We start from the raw sequence: 21,038 nt of genomic DNA, 5'->3' as shown, positions 1-21,038 counted from the left end.
AATAATAACTTCAGTACAGTTCTGTAGGCCTAATTAAGGAGGCTGAAAAGAGTAACACCTGAGAGCGAGAGTTATACCCTACTCTTCCATTAAATAATGATTACCGTATTTTTCGCCCCATAGGACGCACCGCCCCATAGGACACACCTAATTTTTTTTGGGGGGGGGAATAAAGAAAAAAAAAATTTCCCCTCCTGAGGCACAGGGCAGGCGCGGGGGAAGCCCGAGCTTCCCCCGACCCCAGCCCCCAGAACAGCCTGCTATCCGCAAGCCTAGGGAGCCGCGCCGGTCTCCCCAGGCTTGCGGAGAGGTGCGCGAAGCCCGGGGGCGCTCTTCAGCGCGCACCAGGCTTCGGAATGCAGGCAGCTCTGCGCTACCCTCCGGAGCCCCGCGCAGCTTAGCGCCAGGATCCAGAGGGTGGTGCAGAGCTGCAGGAAGCCCTGGAGCGCAGGCAGCTCCACGCCACCCTCCGGAGCCCCGCGCGGCTTCGCGCCAGGATCCAGAGGGTGGTGCAGAGCTGCAGGAAGCCCTGGAGCCCAGGCAGCTCCACGCCACCCTCCGGAGCCCCACACGGCTTCGCCCCAGGATCCAGAGGGTGGCGCAGAGCGGCAGGAAGCCCTGGAGCGCAGGCAGCTGCGCGCCACCCTCCGGAGCCCCGCGCGGCTTCGCGCCGGGATCGGGAGGGTGGCGCAGAGCTGCAGGAAGCCCTGGAGCGCAGGCAGCTGCGCGCCACCCTCCACAGCCCCGTGCGGCTTCGCGCCGGGATCGGGAGGGTGGCGCAGAGCTGCAGGAAGCCCGGGAAAGCCTGCATTCGCCCCATAGGACGCACACACATTTCCCCTTCATTTTTGGAGGGGAAAAAGTGCGTCCTATAGGGCGAAAAATACGGTAAGTAGTGGTATTTTGCTACCCTACGTCCTTGCTTGCAGGGGAGATCCACTACTTCTTTCATAATGGTATTGCAGAGAAGCAGTTATCCCATGATTCTCTCCTCCTCCTTAGGGCTTGTGGGTTGAGCTCCAAGCAGCTGAGGGAAAAGTGCAAGGAAGTCCCTGAATCATTGCATCTCGCTGATCGAATGGGCAGCTAATTTTTCTCCCTGTGACAGAGCTTTTTAGCAGCCTGTTGGCTTACCAGCAAAGGAGAGAAAGTGCTAGCGCTAGGATGTACTTTAAGCCCAGTATCTTCACCGCACCCTGCTATTGCTGTATCTCATTACCTTTGCCACTTCTCTGCAAGTCTCTCTTGTCCACATGTCTCTGCCAACTGACCTGCAGCCCTTGCTTATTTCATCCTCATTTCTGTTTGACTGGATCACGGCATTCAAACCTAGATGCCTGGGGTGAATTCTTGCAAGCCCCAAGGGAGAAGAAAAAACAGGATGATCTCTAATGCAAGCTGTTTGTTCATGCTAAAGTACCAGGTCACATCCTGCAACTTCTTGGAGAAGGCTTGGCCCGTGATGTTCTCTGCCCTAGGGGTCAGGGTGGCTCAGTGGCTCCCCTTGTCTTCCTGCTATTCCTTTCCTTGGTCTAAAGGGACTCAGTTGCTATCCTAGGCCTCCAAAACAGGACTTGCTGTGTGTTTGTCAAGGCCTCACCTGAGCTATTATTTCTCTGCCTGATCCTTTTCCCTTTTGGGTTATCTTTTCATCTTGGCTAGGTTTTCTTTTGTACAAGCCATACATTATCTTAAACTAGAAGCAACCCAGTCCAGTGCAGACTAAGGCTGCAGTTCTGTAGTACTTACCTGGAAGTTAGATTAATTGGAGTCAGTGAACTTAACTTCTGGGCAGAGATGCATAGGTTTACATTGTAAGTCTGTTTAAAAAAATGCAGTTTCTGGATGCTGATTGCATCAGCTTAGTGGCTGGCTTTTGATGTTGCTTTCTCTTGGTTGAGTCCAACCTGTTTTGGATTTTTAAAAGAGAAAATTGAACTGAGATTCTGCATTTCAGCACTTCTTGTTTTGTCAGTTGGTAGCTCTGTAAACAGGTGGTTGCAGCATGCAACCACTGGCATTCTCCAGTAGGTGGTGCTCTAAAACCTATTATAGGAAAATGAAACTACACAAAGGTATCTCAAAGCTGTCCCCTGAATCAAACATTAGGTCCTGCAAAAGACTCCTTTATTTGTATAAATGTTTTAGTTAGTATCCTGCCTCATCATGGACCCCCTTTTGTGAACTCCCCAACAAAACTTACTAAGACACACATGGAAGCTAAACAGAACTGCAACAGACCAATGGCATCAGTGTGGCAGTATTAAAGGAGAATTTCCTGCGTTCAAAAGTACCTTGTCAGAGTGTGTAATTCACTGAACTGGCTCTGCAGCAAGTGCATGTGCTATTAGACTTCAGAAACATTTTGCAGTGCACAGATCTGTAGAGCTACTTGTTTCTATTTAGGTCTGCCATCATAGGTGTGGAGGTGACAACCAAGAGCCAGAAACATACGTTGAGAAGTGCAGTGAAATTATAATTAGCAGGTTTGTGATAGAATTGAATTCTATTATTTCGGTCACAGACCAGTTCCAGCCCACATACAATATCAAGGAAGTCATAAAACATGATAGGCTTACATTTGAATTTGCAATTAGGTATGACAGGGACAATACAGATATAGCAACAGTTAAAAAATATATAAATTAAAACTTAGTCACTAACATATAACCTAAAATTATCATTTAAAACCTTAATTATGATAGCACAGCTTGTTCCCTAGGTTTTATGGCAATCGCACAGAATTTGGCTACCCTTAACGTGAGGTTTGAGATAGACCAAGACTCCCCTTTAAAAAAATAAGTAGTTGATAGTCACAGCGGGGTGGTGCAGGAAGAAACAAGAAATATAGAACTCTGTTCATCAGTCCTTGGGTCCTCAGAAGTTGGACTACATCAGGGTTTCCCAAACTTGGGTCTCCAGCTGTTTTTGGACTAAAAGTACCATAGTCGTAGTCCAAAAACGGATGGAGACCCAAGTTTGGGAAACTCTGGACTACATCTTCCATCACCCCTATAACTGGCTAAACTGACTGGGGAGGATAGAAGTTTTAGTCCAGTAACACCTGGAGAGTCAAGGCTGAAGAGCAGTGACAGAAACCAGCAGAAGAAGAAGAGCTCAGTGTTTCTACCAGTTTCATCAAGGCAGAGATCAATTGGCATATTTATACTTGGCTAAGAAGGTTCTTTTCCTTTCTTACTAATAGCGGTTTCACTCTTAATCACAAAGATTTGAAAAAGATGGTGATGGAAACAAACGTGTTCAAAGGCATTCTGGGGGATGTAGTACATTAAGCCACGATCGAAACACTTGCTTAATTCTAGGGCACAGCTGGATTTGACCCACCAGGGCTGAATTCTGTCACTTCACCCACTTTCGTTGCTTAAATTTCTTTGCAGCGCACGAGGAGATAGACTGTTGCTGTAGTTGTATGAGGGTCTCTCCCAACTCCTGCTAGCACTTTTAAAGCCAGGTGACCTACTTTCTCCGTAGAGTTGATCCAATAATTCTGCTGGGACCTGCCGCTCAGGCTTCTCATATTGTAAATTACATGCCAATAGAATCTTATTTCTTACATGTATGTAGGCTGCTTGAATGTATACTGTATAATGCAGGCTTCCTCAAACTCGGCCCTCCAGATGTCTTTGGCCTACAACTCCCATGATCCTTAGCTAGCAGGACCAGTGGTCAGGGATGATGGGAATTGTAGTCTCAAAACATCTGAAGGGCCACATTTGAGGAAGCCTGGTATAATGTATAACATGAATCACTGAATACCTTCAATTTTCTCCCTTGCTGGGATTAGGAGGCAGGTGTTACAAGTAGGTTTTTAGGCTCCTTGCCCCCCTTTTTCAAAGTAAGTACCATTCTAAGGTAGGCTGCCTGTCGGTGTCTCATATATCCCCAAACACCTGCTACTCCTATGACCCACTTGGCCTATTAGATACAGTAGGAGGGTGTTGACTGTTGCTAAAACTTCACTGGGTAGGCAGGGAATGTAATAGCTCCCAGCCCAAGGCTGCCCCAAGGCAGCCTTAGCTACCACCCTTTCTGTGAGAGCTCAACTGTGGAAGTGGCAGATCTGTTCACAAACCAGTGTGGGCCCAAGCCTCTGCATGCTAACAGCTGGCTTCTTTTGGTGGATATCGTATACAGCTGGCAAAAAGCCTTCGCAACAGAGAGGACATGCGCCAGTTATTGTTCACCTTCCAATCTGCATTTATAATAAATAATAATAATAATAATAATAATAATAATAATAATAATAATTTATTATTTATACCCCGCTCATCTGGCTGGGTTTCCACAGCCACTCTGGGTGGCTCCCAACCAAATATTAACAACACAATACAGCATTAGACGTTAAAAACTTCCCTAAACAGGGCTGCCTTCAGATGTCTTCTAAATATCAGATAGTTGCTTATTGCCTTGACATCTGATGGGAGGGCGTTCCACAGGGCGGGTGCCACTACTGAGAAGTCCCTCTGCCTGGTTCCCTGCAACCTCACATCTCGCAGTGAGGGAACTGCCAGAAGGCCCTCGGAGCTGGACCTCAGTGTCTGGGCAGAACGATGGGGTGGAGACGCTCCTTCAGGTATACAGGACTGAGGCCGTTTAGGGCTTTAAAGGTCAGCACCAACACTTTGATATACGCGCGATCCAGACCCTTGCTTCCAGACCTGCAGATGATAGTCTTCTTTCCCTTTCCTTAGTGTGAAGTAACACCAGGCATCCAAATATTTGATTTGTAGGTATGCAAACAGAGTTGGGATAGGGGGTTGGGATCAAGGCAATTGCTGCCGGCGTCAAAAGACCCGAGCGCCTTCCTAAAACGCAGGAGAAAGTGGCGATTGTCCCCTCACGTCATTCCTAAGAGGAAGAGGCATTTGTGTAGGTGGGAGTGAAATGTTGCAGGTTCCGTTCCCCGCCTGCTTTCCAGCAATGGTACTTTTCCCACCCACATGCTGATAAATTGGCTTAGGAGGAAAACTGGACAGACAGATTCACGGACATAAGGGACATACTTGTAAAAAATACCGGTAGCGACGCAGGTGGCGCTGTGGGTTAAACCACAGAACCTAGGACTTGCCGGTCAGAAGGTCGGCGGTTCGAATCCCCGCGACTGGGTGAGCTCCCGTTGCTCTGTCCCAACTCCTGTCAACCTAGCAGTTTGAAAGCACGTCTCAAGTGCAAGTAGATAAATAGGTACCGCTCCGGCGGGAAGGTAAACGGCGTTTCCATGCACTGCTCCAGAAGCTGTACGCTGGCTCCCTCGACCAATAAAGCAAGATGAGCGCCGCAACCCCAGAGTCAGTCACGACTGGACCTAATGATGAGGGGTCCCTTTACCTTTACCTTTATTCAGTAAACAAGTTACTGTATTTTTTGCTTTATAAGACTCACTTTTTCTCTCCTAAAAAGTAAGGGGAAATGTGTGTGCATCTTATGGAGCGAATGCAGGCTGCACAGCTATCCCAGCAGCCAGAACAGCAAGAGGGATTGCTGCTTTCACTGCACAGCGATCCCTCTTGCTGTTCTGGCTTCTGGGATTCAGAATATTTTTTTTCTTGTTTTCCTCCTCCAAAAACTAGGTGTGTCTTGTAGTCTGGTGCGTCTTATAGAGTGAAAAATAAGGTAACGTATATCATATCCTATGGACCTAGGATGTGCAGAGAATATAAAATTCAAGCAGGACCTGCAACAAAAAGCTGCAGTGCAAAGTTCTCTGATTCAGGGTTCCAGCTAGCCATTCCAGCTACTCCATTCCGTTGCCACTGTGCTGGTGTGGCACCAAATGGCTACACACCTCATGGGATATCTTTCTTTATAGTATTATTCCCCCCCCCCGAATATACATCATGCTTCCCCCCCTAAAGTACCATTTCCTTTTATCATGTTAGGGCTATATTAAGATTTCTGTTGAAGCTTTAGGGTGGCAGTCCTAAAGCTGCTCTATAGCTCAACTAGAATAAGTTAGATGATAGATGAAGCAAAAATAATTTTTTTAAAAAATGGGGGTGGGGCAGGGAGGCCTTATGAGTTAAAGGAAGTTCTCTAGAACTGCTGTTGCAAAGGGTTTCCCCATAAGCCCTTGTGGTTGGCACAGAAACAAGAAAAGCAAGGTGGCCATGCTTGCTCTGACCAACGGTTATGATAGTTTCGCGTTTTGTCTCCCACCAGTCGCCAGTCAGATGCCACAGGGCAGTTCACAAGCAAGGAGCGATGACAATATCTGTTCCTCCTATCTATCCTATCTATCCCCATCACCTCATCGTTGGTGCAATCCATGTACAGTATTTCTGGAACGAAAAGTGAATCAGAGAAATGTCATTCCTGAAGGCACTGGCAATGGGAAATTGCAGTGCCAAGACACAAAAAAAATCGCTTATTCAAATTAGCCTTCATACCTGATGTGGCCAATGTAACATTGATTTTTCACATGGAGATCCTGAAACGGAGAGTCCAGTACAGCAAGCCCACAATTTACGTGGGGGTTACGTTCGGGAGATCAAGCCTAAAGCCAAAATCGCGCATAGTCAAAACTCATTTGGTGCAATCTGACGGGGGGTGGGAATGCAAAAGTATTTTTTCCTTTTCTACTTATTTTTCTTTTTTGCCAAGTGCATAAAGCTGAATGTGCGCAAGTTAAATGTGCGCAGGTTGCGGGCTTATTGTACATGATTGGCCTTTCACCTTGTTTTCTCTCCCAGGTAAACTGGTAAAATAAAATTAAAAAAAATGAAGACTAGAATTGGTGCAAATGAACATGTGATGTTGGCGAACAATAAATGGAACTGCATAGAGAGCTTATGCCTTAACACTCTCAGATAATGATGGTAAATGGTTATCACAATTTCATTTGAGTAACAGATATTTTAGAGAAATGATAAGGGATTTTATTTTTGTGTAGGGAAAGCAGGATACAATAAATAAAACCAAATAACTCAGCAGAGGGGGAGATGAGGGAAGTCCAGAGGAGGGGAGGGAGAATAATTGTATATAACATGATGAATGAGATTTGTATTATTATTTGTTATAAAATTCAATAAATATTCATTAAAAAAGGAATTGGTGCAAATGAACATGTGATGTTGGCGAACAATAAATGGAACTGCATAGGGAGCTTATGCCTTAACACTCTCAGATAATGACGGTAAATGGTTATCAAACATGTAAAGGTAAAGGTAAAGGTACCCCTGCCCGTACGGGCCAGTCGTGTCCGACTCTGAGGTTGCGCGCCCATCTCGCTTAAGAGGCCGGGGGCCAGCGCTGTCCGAAGACACTTCCGGGTCACGTGGCCAGCGTGACAAGCTGCATCTGGCGAGCCAGCACAGCACACGGAAACGCCGTTTACCTTCCCACTAGTAAGCGGTCCCTATTTATCTACTTGCACCCGGGGGTGCTTTCGAACTGCTAGGTTGGCAGGCGCTGGGACCGAGCAGCGGGAGCGCACCCCGCCGCGGGGATTCGAACCGCCGACCTGACGATCGGCAAGTCCTAGGCGCTGAGGTTTTACCCACAGCGCCACCCGTGTCCCGATCAAACATGTAGGCAGGCATTATTCAATTGATGCATTTGCCTGAATGTGTGTGTCTTTTTTAAAAGCAAAGCATTTTTGGGGTGTTTAACCATATTTCTTCTCACCAGCTCTATGACCGTCCCCGCATCTGTATTGACTTCTACCTATTGTGGTATTGACCCCTAGGTCCTTGGGAAATAGCTGTGTTTGCTGCATTCTCCTATCCTGCTTTGCCCTGCTGCTCCCTCACCCTCTTCATACGTGAAAGCAATCAGAAATCCTAGTTCCCATTACAGATCCCAGATCCATCCAGAGAGCATGCCTCGCCCCATTATTTTTATCTAAATCTACTCTCCGCTCCAAGAGCTCTACGTCCGACAACCCCATGCCCTTCACCTTTTCAGAGTGATCTGAAAATAGTTGAGGTATTTTTTGTGGTGTTACCCCACAATCCAGATTTTCCTTTGCTTACACCCAGAAAAATATCTGACCACAGTGTTGCTTGAGGTATAACCAAGGTCAGGACCCAGAAGCCTGGCTTCTCACCATCACTGCAGAACTGTAAACTCGACCAATATCCCTATAAACTGGTGCTGCAACGGCAGTTTTGTGCCTCTGGCATTCAACCTGGGGGTTTTGCCCTTCAAAGCTGGATCGTTAAGCCACAGGGCCAGGAGCCTTAGGGCTTGTCATTGTCTAGGTGAGTCAATCAAGGAATTACTATTCCCTCTGGTCCCAAATCGATACTCTGCTGTTTTCTTCTTCTGGAATTCTCCCTACCAATTCAGGCGACTACTATCGAAGAATTGATGCTTTTGAATTATGGTGCTGGAGGAGACTCTTGAGAGTCCCATGGACTGCAAGAAGATCAAACCTATCCATTCTGAAGGAAATCAGCCCTGAGTGCTCACTGGAAGGACAGATCCTGAAGCTGAGGCTCCAGTACTTTGGCCACCTCATGAGAAGAGAAGACTCCCTGGAAAAGACCCTGATGTTGGGAAAGATGGAGGGCACAAGGAGAAGGGGACAACAGAGGACGAGATGGTTGGACAGTGTTCTCGAAGCTACCAGCATGAGTTTGACCAAACTGCCAGGGGCAGTGGAAGACAGGAGTCCCTGGCGTGCTCTGGTCCATGGGGTCATGAAGAGTCGGACACGACTAAACAGCTAAACAACAACAACTATCTATTACCTTTGGTAAACATTTCATTTAATGAGCTTCAGCCAGGAATCTGGTGCTATCCTTTTGGGGTACGTATTAATTCAGATTATCTCTCCTGTTAACCTTCCCTCTGTCATGACTATAGGCTTGTTCTCTCCTCTCCATGACACATAGCTCACATTCCCTCCTTGTGTATGTGATGCTCGTGTATTAAGATGCCTTTCAGGATTAGGCCAATTTAGCATGTACATCAGCTAGCCCTCGATTGCATATTATGCTGTGTTCTTTGTGATGGGCCAAACTCTTTCCATCGCTAACAGTGTACCTATGTATTATTTGTAAGACAAAGCATCAGTAGTCAAGGAAATACCTGTAGGGCAGCGGCTTCCCATCAAACCATTTTAAGTTTTTTCTTCCCCTTATCAAAAGATATCATAAAATATTCCTGCCTTTCAAATCTGTGTACAGTGGTACCTCGGGTTAAGTACTTAATTCGTTCCGGAGGTCCATTCATAACCTGAAACTGTTCTTAACCTGAAGCACCACTTTAGCTAATGGGGCCTCCTGCTGCCGCCGTGCCGCCGGAGCACGATTTCTGTTCTCATCCTGAAGCAAAGTTCTTAACCCGAGGTACTATTTCTGGGTTAGCAGAGTCTGTAACCTGAAGTGTATGTAACCTGAAGTGTATGTAACCCGAGGTACCACTGTACAGTGCTACAATTGTTCAGATTTATTTTATTGGTTTCTTAATTGTTTTTGTATTGTTTATGTTACGTCAACTCCACAGGGAAATTTCTAATGCAGATAGGAATATAATAATACTGATAAATATCACTCTAATACAAATTCCTATGCACCAGTATGTTACATGGATTATGATCCTCCATAGGTTCTAAAGCATGTGTGGAAAGAGAGCTTTTCATGTTATGCAGAGAAAATATAAGGCAGAGATAGGCATCCTTGATAGATAGCATGATAGACTAGAAGTTAGCACCTGAGACATTTTGCTGTTCCACAGCCATCACTAGTAGGGGTAGCTTTACTCTGTTGCAAGGCAGGGCAAGTCTTGACAGCTCAATATGGTCAGTGTTGGTGCTGACCTTTAAAGCCCTAAACGGCCTCGGTCCAGTATACCTGAAGGAGCATCTCCACCTCCATCATTCTGCCCGGACACTGAGGTCCAGCGCTGAGGGCCTTCTGGCGGTTCCCTCACTGCGAGATGTGAGGTTACATGGAACCAGGCAGAGGGCCTTCTCGGTAGTGGCACCCGTCCTGTGGAAACCCTCCCACCAGATGTCAAAGAGAAAAATAACTACCAAACTTTTAGAAGACATCTGAAGGCAGCCCTGTTTAGGGAAGCTTTTAATGTTTAATAGGTTATTGTAATTTAGTGTTTTATTGGAAGCCGCCCAAAGTGGCTGGGGAAACCCAGCCAGATGGGCGGGGTATAAATTATTATTATTATTATTATTATTATTATTATTATTATTATTATATCTCCATAAGAACGTAAGAAAAAGCCCTACTGGATCAACCCAAAAGTCAGTACAGTGGTACCTCAGGTTAAGTACTTAATTCGTTCTGGAGGTCCGTTCTTAACCTGAAACTGTTCTTAACCTGAAGCACCACTTTAGCTAACGGGGCCTCCTGCTGCTGCCGCGCCACCAGAGCACGATTTCTGTTCTCATCCTGAAGCAAAGTTCTTAACCCGAGGTACTATTTCTGGATTAGCGGAGTCTGTAACCTGAAGCGTCTGTAACCCGAGGTACCACTGTATAGCCCAGCATCCTCATTCCCAAAGTGGCCAACCAGGTGTCTTATGAGAGGCCTGCAAGCAGGACATGAGCCCAATAGCCCTCTCCCACTTTTGCTCCCAAGCAATAGTACTTCTGAATCTAGAGGTTCCATATCCAGCCATCGGGACTAGTAGCCACTTCTAGATTCATCCTCCATGAGGCTGAAGGAGCTGGGTATGTTTAGCCTGGAAAAGAGGAGTCTGAGAGGAGATAGGATAGCCATCTTCAAATATCTCAAGGGCTGTCACATGGAAGAGGGAACAAGCTTGTTTTCTCCTACCCTGGAGGGTAGGACTTGGAACCAATGGCTTCAAGTTACAAGAAAGGAGATTCTGACTAAACATTAGGAAGAACTTTCTGGCAGTAAGAGCTGTTCCTTCTGGAAGTTGTGGACTCTCCTTCCTTGGAGGTTTTTAAGCAGAGGTTGGATGGCCATCTGTCATGGATGCTTTAGCTGAGAATCTTGCATGTCAGGTGGCAGGACTAGATTCACCTTGGAGTCCCTTCCATGCCAACTCTACAATTCTATGAATATGTAAAATATTTTAATGGCTTATAAGACTGTGGCCACCACCACATCATGTGGCAGTGAATACCATAGCTTGTGTTGTGTGATTAAGGTCTATGGGCCCTCAGTTTTGCTGGGAAGCCTTAGCATTATGGGCGAGAGAGAGAGAGAGGGAGAGAGACAGACAGACAGACACACACACACAAACACACACACACACAGAGAGAGAGACAGACACACACACACACAGAGAGAGAGAGAGAGAGAGAGAGAGAGAGAGAGAGAGAGAGAGAGAGAGATGATCTGTTATGGAGATGCAGGGCTTGGAAATAATTGCTGTGTGTGTGTGTGTGTGTGTGTGTGTGTGTGTGTGTGTGTGTTGTTTATCAAAATATATTGCAATTTCCAGTGGCTAGTTTAGCAAAAAAATTCTTGCATAGACAAGTGGTGGGCAGGCCTGTGCTTTGTAGCTCTTTGTAGCTGATCCTCTACTGTTTGGAAGCCTGTACATCCCTCCTGTGCTGAGTTAGTTCCCATTCCTCAAGCTTCAGGGTTGTGACTTGCTTACCTAGACTTAAGGGCTTTATTGTTTCCTAACCCTTTCAAAGCTGCTTGTTAGAAAAGTAAATGACAGAGACTGCAGACGTTTTAAAGAAATACCACCCCTTCATCAAATGTTGGTTTGGACAGAACAAATTACAACAAACTCCTCATTATTTGTCACTATTGTAAATCTCCCCAATTCTGTATTTGTTTCCTCCTCCTTTTCCACGAATAATTTTGTAGTGACCCCTGCTCCTCTTGACCTGCAGTCCAGCTGTAATTATGGTCAACAAATCATGCCTGCTAGTGGCTCAGGGTAAAAACCGCCAGTCACAAAATACCTCCAGTTAATTGGTGGGATTTGGATGAATATAACTGTGTTTAATTGTTTGGTTTTCTCATTTTAATTCTGCTTTTCTACCCAAGTATGCAAAGCCGCTTGCAAAAAGATAAATACATCACAGATTAAAACAATTAAAGTGTGTCAATAAAACACACACATTAAAAACAGCTCAGTTTTAACAATGATAGAAGCTTAAAACACAAGAGCAGCAAATTAAAGGCTATCAAACTCGCTAAGCTGACCTGAACAACAACATTCAGTAAATGTCTAAAACTACACAAGGAGAGAATGTAATGGTAGCGAGTTCTACAATACTGGTGCCACCACACTAAAGGCCCAGTCTCATGTATCCATCTGCCAAAATTCTCCAGGGGTAGCGCTACCTTTAGGTAGAATGAGGTGGTTGTCTCAGGTGGCAAGTTGTGGGGAAATGTTGTGGGGGGAGGGTTAAGGTGCTACACATTCTGCTCTGTCTCCTCACCCCTAAGCTACCCTACTGCTCTCAGGTATGGTGAAGACAGCCAATACTGAAGTATGACACAACTGCTAATCCAGTTGGCATCCCTCTCTGGAAGGGCAGCTTGTCCTTCACTTCAGGCAGCAAATTGTCTTGGACCAGTCCTGAATTTAACTATGGATGGCCTTTGTCTCCAGTTGTAGGAAGTAGTCAGACTCACACAGTCCAACAGCAGCACAGTCCTTTAAAATGGACTTAGAAATAGATATATCGTTCAACAAAATCAGAGTGATAAGTGAAAACCTGTCAGCACCAGATAGCAAGCAGATGCGGAGAGGGATGTACATCCTTGTCAACAGCACAAATGAAAAGGCTACTTATAAGAGCAGACCCCTCCCCATATCTACACAGCCAAAATTACATTCCCCTCCATTTAGTTTTTTCTCAATATAGAACAGCCCTGCTACTGTTAGGTGCAGGTGGGCTTGCTTTCTCCCCCACAACAATATATGGAAGTACATACAAGTAGAGATTCTTTTACTCTAGAGCAGGGGTCAGCAAACTTTTTCAGCAGGGGGCTGGTCCACTGTCCCTCAGACCTTGTGGGGGGCCGGACTATATTTTGGAGGGAAAAAATGAACTAATTTCTATGCCCCACAGATAACCCAGAGATGCATTTTAAATAAAAGCACACATTCTACTAATGTAAAAACACCAGGCAGGCCCCACAAATAACCCAGAGATCCATTTTAAATAAAAGCACACATTCTACTCATGTGAATACATGCTGATTCCTGGACCATCCGCAGGCTGGATTTAGAAGGCGATTGGGCCGGATTCGGCCCACAGGCCTTAGTTTGCCTACCCATGTTGAGGTTTCCCCGATGTTATTGCATTAGTGTTTGGAGGAGTGTTTTCCTCTATAGTGCAACCAAAAGCAGGACAAAAAATAAACTGGAAGATTTGCAGAATAAAAAGGTACAGGGTTTCAGTAGGAAATTACAAGACATAACACTAATTGGAAATGAAGCAGTATGCCTGCCCAAAGCTTTTGCAGGTGCAAACAGTATTAGAAATGGGGTTGTGGGCAACAGTTTCCTCCAATCTATCTCAGGTACTCTGCAAATGTGACTTACCATGGAGTTTGTTTCCTTTTGATGAGAAATACCAATATTAATAGGGGTTTATAACAGCAGCTCCAATGAAGGGACTTATCCAGAGACATTAGGATTTGGAACTAAGCATTTGAAATAAATGGGATAACTGAGAAGCTGGGTTGGGGGGGTTGTACTGTTTATATTTTGTGATCTTTTCTTATTTGGGACAAGAGATTCCATGGTTGTTGTGACTGAGCAATTTTCAACACAATGGACATTAACGCAAATCAATGGTGAAGCCTTCTCCTGTGCTCAGCTGACACACTCTGTTAGCCAAAGGAGATATAAAGCATACTATATCTGACCTTTTTATAACTGAGCTTGATAGTTTGCGGAGCCGGATGGCAAAGAACTGAGACGGGCTCATCAATCTTTAGGGTTCTATGTATATGAAGGTGGCATTCCTTTTCTAATTCTCTTTTAATGGCTCTGGGCTTGATACAGCACGGCTGCTGTTCTTCAGGCAGCAAAGACCTGAGAAAGAGCTTTCTTATGCCTTAGAGTTTACTTGTAAATTTATAAAAAAGTATTTATATACGGCTATATCATTAAAAAAAAATCATAGCAGTTTACAAGGATATCTATATACAATAAAAATCAATGTGAACGTTTAAAATCAGAGATCACCAGCTAACCATTACAGAGGCTGGGTTTCTTATTGCTGTCAGATCAACCTCAACAAGTCAGCGGGTGACTAGCAACGCTTCTGCAGATGATCTTGATGACTGAGCTGGAATATAAGGGCTCATTGGTCCCTAAGGTAAATGTAAAGGGCCCCCTGACCATAAGGTCCAGTCGTGGCCGACTCTGGGGTTGTGGCGCTCATCTCGCTTTATTGGCCGAGGGAGCCAGCGTACAGCTTCCGGGTCATGGGGCCAACATGACTAAACCGCTTCTGGCGAACCAGAGCAGCACACAGAAACGCCGTTTACCTTCCCGCCGGAGCGGTACCTATTTATCTAATTGCACTTTAAGGTGCTTTCGAACTGCTAGGTTGGCAGGAGCAGGGACCGAACAACAGGAGCTCACCCCGTCGCAGGGATTCAAACCGCGACCTTCTGATTGGCAAGTCCTAGGCTGTGTGGTTTAACCCACAGCGCCACCCGCATCCCGGAACCTAAGGTACCCTTGGTCTAATTTTTTAAGGGCTTCATACATTGATACAAGAATCCTGAACTTGTCTTGGTATTAGATGGGCAGCCAGTACAAATGCTTTAACAATGGTATCACATGTTGTCTCATCAGCACTTTAGCTACCATATTCTGTTTTTAAAAAAATGATATTTATTCAAAGTTTACATAAATATGAAAAAAGAAAAAAAAACAGAAATACAGCAAAAAAGATAAAATAAAAAGAAAAGCCAAAAAAGAAGAAAATACAAATCTCAAATTACATCTTTTCATTTGCTTGTTTCTTGAACCTCCTCACACCTCCCTTTTTGTATTCTAATTAAATTCATTATTCCAGCAAATTCTTCCCATATTTCTCAATTTTAATTTAAATAATTTATCTTAACAATCTATCTTATTTATTAATTCAACATATCTTTTCCATCTTTTAATATATTCTATTATTCAATTTACCTTAATTTCTTAAACCTTATCTTATCTTAAAAACCTTAAAATTTCAAAATTTAAACCATATTCATACATAACTCCTTAAATTCTTTTTACTAAAACCAATTTAGTTCCTTTCCAACATGTTCCCTGATATTTCATTAATATTACATTAATTCCAAAAATAAGAAGAAATTTTTCTTGATATCTCTAATTTTTATCCGACGTCCCTTCTTCCTGGTCTCGGGTTATGTCAGTCCTTTCTGGCCATTACATCCAGTCCATCAACCTGGTGATCTTATGTCCGAGGCCCTTAAGTCTCTTCTAGGCCCCTTCTGCAGATTTTCTTGTTCTTGTTTGTGCTTACGTTTTTCTTTCTCTTTTGTTGGTTTCTTTCGTAGTTTCTTTCCTTTCTCCTTGGGGAGTGGGTCTCCGGGGGATTCCAACCGATAATAATCTCCATTTTCCTTCATCAAGCTAGCCCATACCCCCCAGTCCCACTCCCCGTCATCGTTGTTGTAATTCAAAAAGTAATTATCCAGAAGATAGTTGTCCACCTGTTTCATAGTCCCACTAGAGTTAAGAGCTTCCTTGACTCCAGACACTTCCATCCACACTCCATGTTCAATCTTCCAAAGCAGCGGCTTTTGTTCCTCCAAAACTTTGGGTCTCACCATTTGTGTTACTTGGGGTACAGTCGCAACCTCTTCCGTCTTCATCTGCCCTTGGACTTGCCCTGTCAAACCAGTTTCCTGAATTGGACTATGTATAGTTTCTTTAAATCATATTCACTGGCTACAGCAGTCATCAAGTCCAACTTTTCATTCATTAAGTTCATTTTCTCATGCAACTGCTCCAGCAATATATTTGTCCTGCCAAGGGCAGACACCAAAACTTCCTGCCAACACATTTCTGTTCAAGGCCACACGACTGCTCCCACGGTCTCAATCTCGCAGATGTGAAGTCTCCGAGTAAACTAAAGCAGCAAACTGACAGGCTCCCTCTAGGGGACACAATTTCTATTTGTATCCATCTTTAAAGAACGTATCCAACAAAGAAAAGTTACTTTCGATGTTCAAATACTTTGTTTCTTTAAAATACAAAAATGCAGAAAGCAGCGTTGAAGTTAATTTGTTTCTCCTTCCCCCCCCCCACTATCTGTCAAAGTACTCCACTTTTAATCGATGGACGTCTCTCACACTTTCTGTCCTGACACCCCGTTCCCAGGTTTGGGACGATGGAAACTTATATTCCTTTACTCTCTCTCCCGCAGGCTTAAACAGTCAAATTCCCCCCCCCCTTTTCTCCTGCTTCCAAGGGGGTTTTATTGGTTGTAGATGCAGGAAATTTCAATCTTTAAAACAACTTTCCAGCCTATTAGATTGCAAGGTTTTGGCTTCAGTCTGTTTACAAAAAGCGGAAGGCGGACTTCCTGTTTAAACCTTCCCGCTTCAGTGCCTAATTTGCAAAATTCACGAATTTCTTAGTCCAATTTTCCGTTTTTACTCACGGGTACTTTGTTTAGAGTCCAATTGTCATCAGGAAAAAGTCAGCGCTCTCTGGCGATGGCTGTGCAGCTTCCCTCCGTGAAAGTAGCAATCGGTTCGCTGCACCGCGCTGCTCACCCCACTTCGCTCCGGAGCCCCAAAAAGGGGGTTTCCCTGCGAGTAGGGGAGGCGCTCTTGGTGCTCTGCTGAACCCCACGTTCCCAGGCTTCTCCGCTGGGATTTCTAGCGGGTCCCCGCCTTCGCCGCGGCGGGAAGACCCTGTTTCCACGGAGCCCGTTCCTCCGATCGGAGGAACTCCGCCATTCGCCGATGGCGCTGACCCGGAAGTCTAGCTACCATATTCTGAACCAGATAGAGCTTCCAGACCAGGACCAAGGGCAGCCTCACACAAAGTGCATTGCAGTAATCCAGTCTCATGGATTACCAGTGCATGGTCTATAGTGGTCAGGCTATCCCTGTCCAGGCACAATTGTAGCTGGTGAACCAGACAGACACCAGCCCAGACCTTTCATAGCCTTTCCTGATTCAGATGTTCTGGAGAAATTGGGCTGCCAGTCCTAAGAGAGTACTAATAACACCTTGCTCCAAAACTCCCAATGACTGCTCCCAACAGCTTCATATTGGTGTTAAATAGCACTGAAGAGAGAGAATAGAATTTTGTGGAACCGAGGACCAGGAGGCCAACAAGCACTCACCCAGTGCTACTCTGTGAACATGGTGCTGAAGGTAAGAACAGAGGTGCTGTAATACAGTGCCACCAATCCCAATCCCACAGCGCCAGTTCAAGAGAATAGCCACTGACTGGTCAAGCAGAAGGAATAGGGTGTCTCTCTCATGATAAAGGTCATCCACCAGGGCAATCCAACACTGGGTCTGAACCCAGATTGGAGCATATCCAGAAGTCCATCCAATAATACCTTCAGTTGCTCCACAACCGCTTTCTTCTTCATCGCCTTGCCAAGAAATGGGTGCTGGTGCTGGTTCCATAGTTGTTATAGTCCATTGGGTCCAGGGTGGGTGTACTAGCACCTCTTTAAGGTCAGCAGGCAACATATCATCACGCACAGTTGCGTTTAGCACATCCGTGGCCCATTCTGTTGCTGGGGTTAGGGCCCTGACATCCAAAGAGAACATGTGCAAGCTATCTGGTGCCAGTTTGGGGAGTGGAAAGACTTCCACGGACTTGTGGGGCTGAAAGGCTGTACAACAGCTTTTTTATTTCTTTAAATCTCTGAGTATCAGGCTAGTATAATCTGGCTGATTTTTGTTTTAAAAGAAAAACCCATTAAAGGCAGCTGAGTTATAGCCTTCAAAAAATAACCTGAAGAATTTGGAGCAAATGATTCAGCAGAGGAAACACAGCCCAGAATAACTAAGGAGATAGTACAAGAATACTTGGCTAGTCTAGATGTATTCAAGTCTCCAGGGCCAGATGAACTGCATCCAAGAGTATTAAAAGAACTGGCAGATGTGATTTCAGAACCACTGGCAGTCATCTTTGAGAATTCCTGGAGAACAGGCGAAGTCCCGGCAGACTGGAGGAGGGCAAATGTTGTCCCTATTTTCAAAAAGGGGAAAAGAGAGGACCCAAATAATTACCGCCCAGTCAGTCTGACATCAATACCAGGGAAGATTCTGGAGCAGATCATTAAGCAAACAGTCTGTGAGCACCTAGAAAGGAATGCTGTGATCACCAATAGTCAGCATGGATTTCTGAAAAATAAGTCATGTCAGACTAACCTGATCTCGTTTTTTGACAGAATTACAAGCCTGGTAGATGAAGGGAACGCAGTGGATGTAGCCTACCTTGATTTCAGCAAGGCATTTGACAAGGTGCCCCATGATATTCTTGTAAAGAAGCTGGTAAAATGCGGTCTTGACTATGCTACCACTCAGTGGATTTGTAACTGGCTGACTGACCGAACCCAAAGGGTACTCATCAATGGTTCCCCTTCATCCTGGAGAAGAGTGACTAGTGGGGTGCCACAGGGTTCTGTCTTGGGCCCGGTCTTATTCAACATCTTTATCAACGACGTGGATGATGGACTCAAGGGCATCCTGATCAAATTTGCAGATGACACCAAACTGGGAGGGGTGGCTAACACCCCAGAGGACAGGATCACACTTCAAAACGACCTTGACAGATTAGAGAACTGGGCCAAAACAAACAAGATGAATTTTAACAGGGAGAAATGTAAAGTATTGCACTTGGGCAAAAAAAATGAGAGGCACAAATACAAGATGGGTGACACCTGGCTTGAGAGCACTACATGTGAAAAGGATCTAGGAGTCTTGGTTGACCACAAACTTGACATGAGCCAACAGTGTGACGCGGCAGCTAAAAAAGCCAATGCAATTCTGGGCTGCATCAATAGGAGTATAGCATCTAGATCAAGGGAAGTAATAGTGCCACTGTATTCTGCTCTGGTCAGACCTCACCTGGAGTACTGTGTCCAGTTCTGGGCACCACAGTTCAAGAAGGACATTGACAAACTGGAACGTGTCCAGAGGAGGGCAACCAAAATGGTCAAAGGCCTGGAAACGATGCCTTATGAGGAACGGCTAAGGGAGCTGGGCATGTTTAGCCTGGAGAAGAGGAGGTTAAGGGGTGATATGATAGCCATGTTCAAATATATAAAAGGATGTCACATAGAGGAGGGAGAAAGGTTGTTTTCTGCTGCTCCAGAGAAGCGGACACGGAGCAATGGATCCAAACTACAAGAAAGAAGATTCCACCTAAACATTAGGAAGAACTTCCTGACAGTAAGAGCTGTTCGACAGTGGAATTTGCTGCCAAGGAGTGTGGTGGAGTCTCCTTCTTTGGAGGTCTTTAAGCAGAGGCTTGACAACCATATGGCAGGAGTGCTCTGATGGTGTTTCCTGCTTGGCAGGGGGTTGGACTCGATGGCCCTTGTGGTCTCTTCCAACTCTATGATTCTATGATTCTATGATTCTATGGACACATATTAAAGCAGAGGAACATAAAGCATGTCATTGGGCTTCTAGGATAGTCTATTAAGTCTCCAATAATAAAACGTCAGCAGTATTGATGTAAATGGCAACCACCCAGAGCAGAATTAAATAACTTCATAGATGGCCTATTAAGCAGTGGTGTTATAGTCAGAAACAAAATGGTATTTCTAAATATCATTAAGACTTTATGGGCACTCTTGGATTACTGTACACAAGTATGTATTTGTCCAGAGCTTTTTGATCTGAAAACACCTGGAAACCAGCATATGTACTTTTCAACTCGCAGCTTAAGATTGTATTGGCTTGAAGAAAGCCAACTCCTCTTGATTAAATTTACGTATTGTGTGTGTCAATGGATCCTATAAAGTGCACATTATATGCAGGGGGAACTATTTCTGTCTTTTGAGCCATCCCTTGTGCTTTATGCATGTGGTGTATATGCAAGATGTTCTGCTCATACATCTCAAAGGAAAGCCATTTAGTCAAATGTAGGGATGGGGAACTTGTGGTCTTCCAGATGTTTGTTGGACTACAGCTCTCATCACCTCTGATCTCTGGCCATGCTGACTGGGGCTCAATGGGATTTGGAGTTCAGTTCAGTAGGTCCCCCATTCTCTGTGTAATGGGCCAGCCATTTCACTAAGCAGCTTCCAAGCCAGGTGTTGAAAAGGATGTATGGTCTTTATTGCATATGCTTCTGCTGCTCATAAGCAAATGAGTACCCAGTTTTGAGTAAAGGTTGAAGATCCCAATGGCAACATGGAAGGATAAACAAAGAATCCAGTTAGGCACAAACAGGTGGGTGAGCAATAGTGGCTTGTCAGGGCCAAAAAGCATTAAAATAAAGTGAGCCAGACCATTGGGCAATTATTGTCCACACTAATTGGAAGTAACTCACTTTCCAGGGTTTCAGACAGGAATATTTTCTCAGTCCTTCTTGGAGATGCTACTAAATATGGGAACTTCTGCTTGCAAAGTAGGTGAACTGCCACTGACTTATGACCCTTCCAGGTAAAGTATGGCATATTAGATTCCTTTATATAAAATAAACACGTGGCCATGGCCAGAAGTGAGTTGGAAGTGAATCATGAAGAACATGAGGCTTAACACTTTCAGGGGACATAGCCACAGGATGTAACCTGAAGCTCCAAAATTGCATGCTGAGAATTGTTGACAAGGGATAAACCTTTAACAGCTCTCTTTTGATGATGCAAGTTTAGGGTCAAGATTCTAATCCGTGTTGCCTATTTCTTTATGCAAGCTATCCACCTGCTGAAATGGCCTTTCCTTCTACACAGCTATTTGCGGTGCAAGAGCTTTCCCCTCTGTTTCACCTGGTTACTGTATGGTGGTTCTATGAAACTAAGACATTCTGCATATTCAAAATGGTTACCTTGGAATCTCAGGACATGCTCCTTAAGGAATGTATGTATGCTCCTCTCCTGTGCTGCTACAGTTCCTTCAGTTTACAACTGTTACAGACTTCTACAGATGAAATGATAATCTGCTTCTTTT

The 21,038-nt window shown here is 44.8% G+C and overlaps 1 protein-coding gene across 1 annotated transcript in view; it reads left to right on the top strand.

Annotated features, from left to right (window-relative positions):
- The window catches only part of ORMDL2 (ORMDL sphingolipid biosynthesis regulator 2), a 171,681-nt gene that overhangs the window by 32,336 nt on the left and 118,307 nt on the right, over positions 1 to 21,038 (top strand). The window lies entirely within an intron of this gene.

This window comes from Podarcis raffonei, chromosome 2 (assembly GCF_027172205.1).
Source record: "Podarcis raffonei isolate rPodRaf1 chromosome 2, rPodRaf1.pri, whole genome shotgun sequence".
Classification (NCBI taxonomy): domain Eukaryota; kingdom Metazoa; phylum Chordata; class Lepidosauria; order Squamata; family Lacertidae; genus Podarcis; species Podarcis raffonei.
This window is presented reverse-complemented; position numbering and strand designations above follow the sequence as displayed.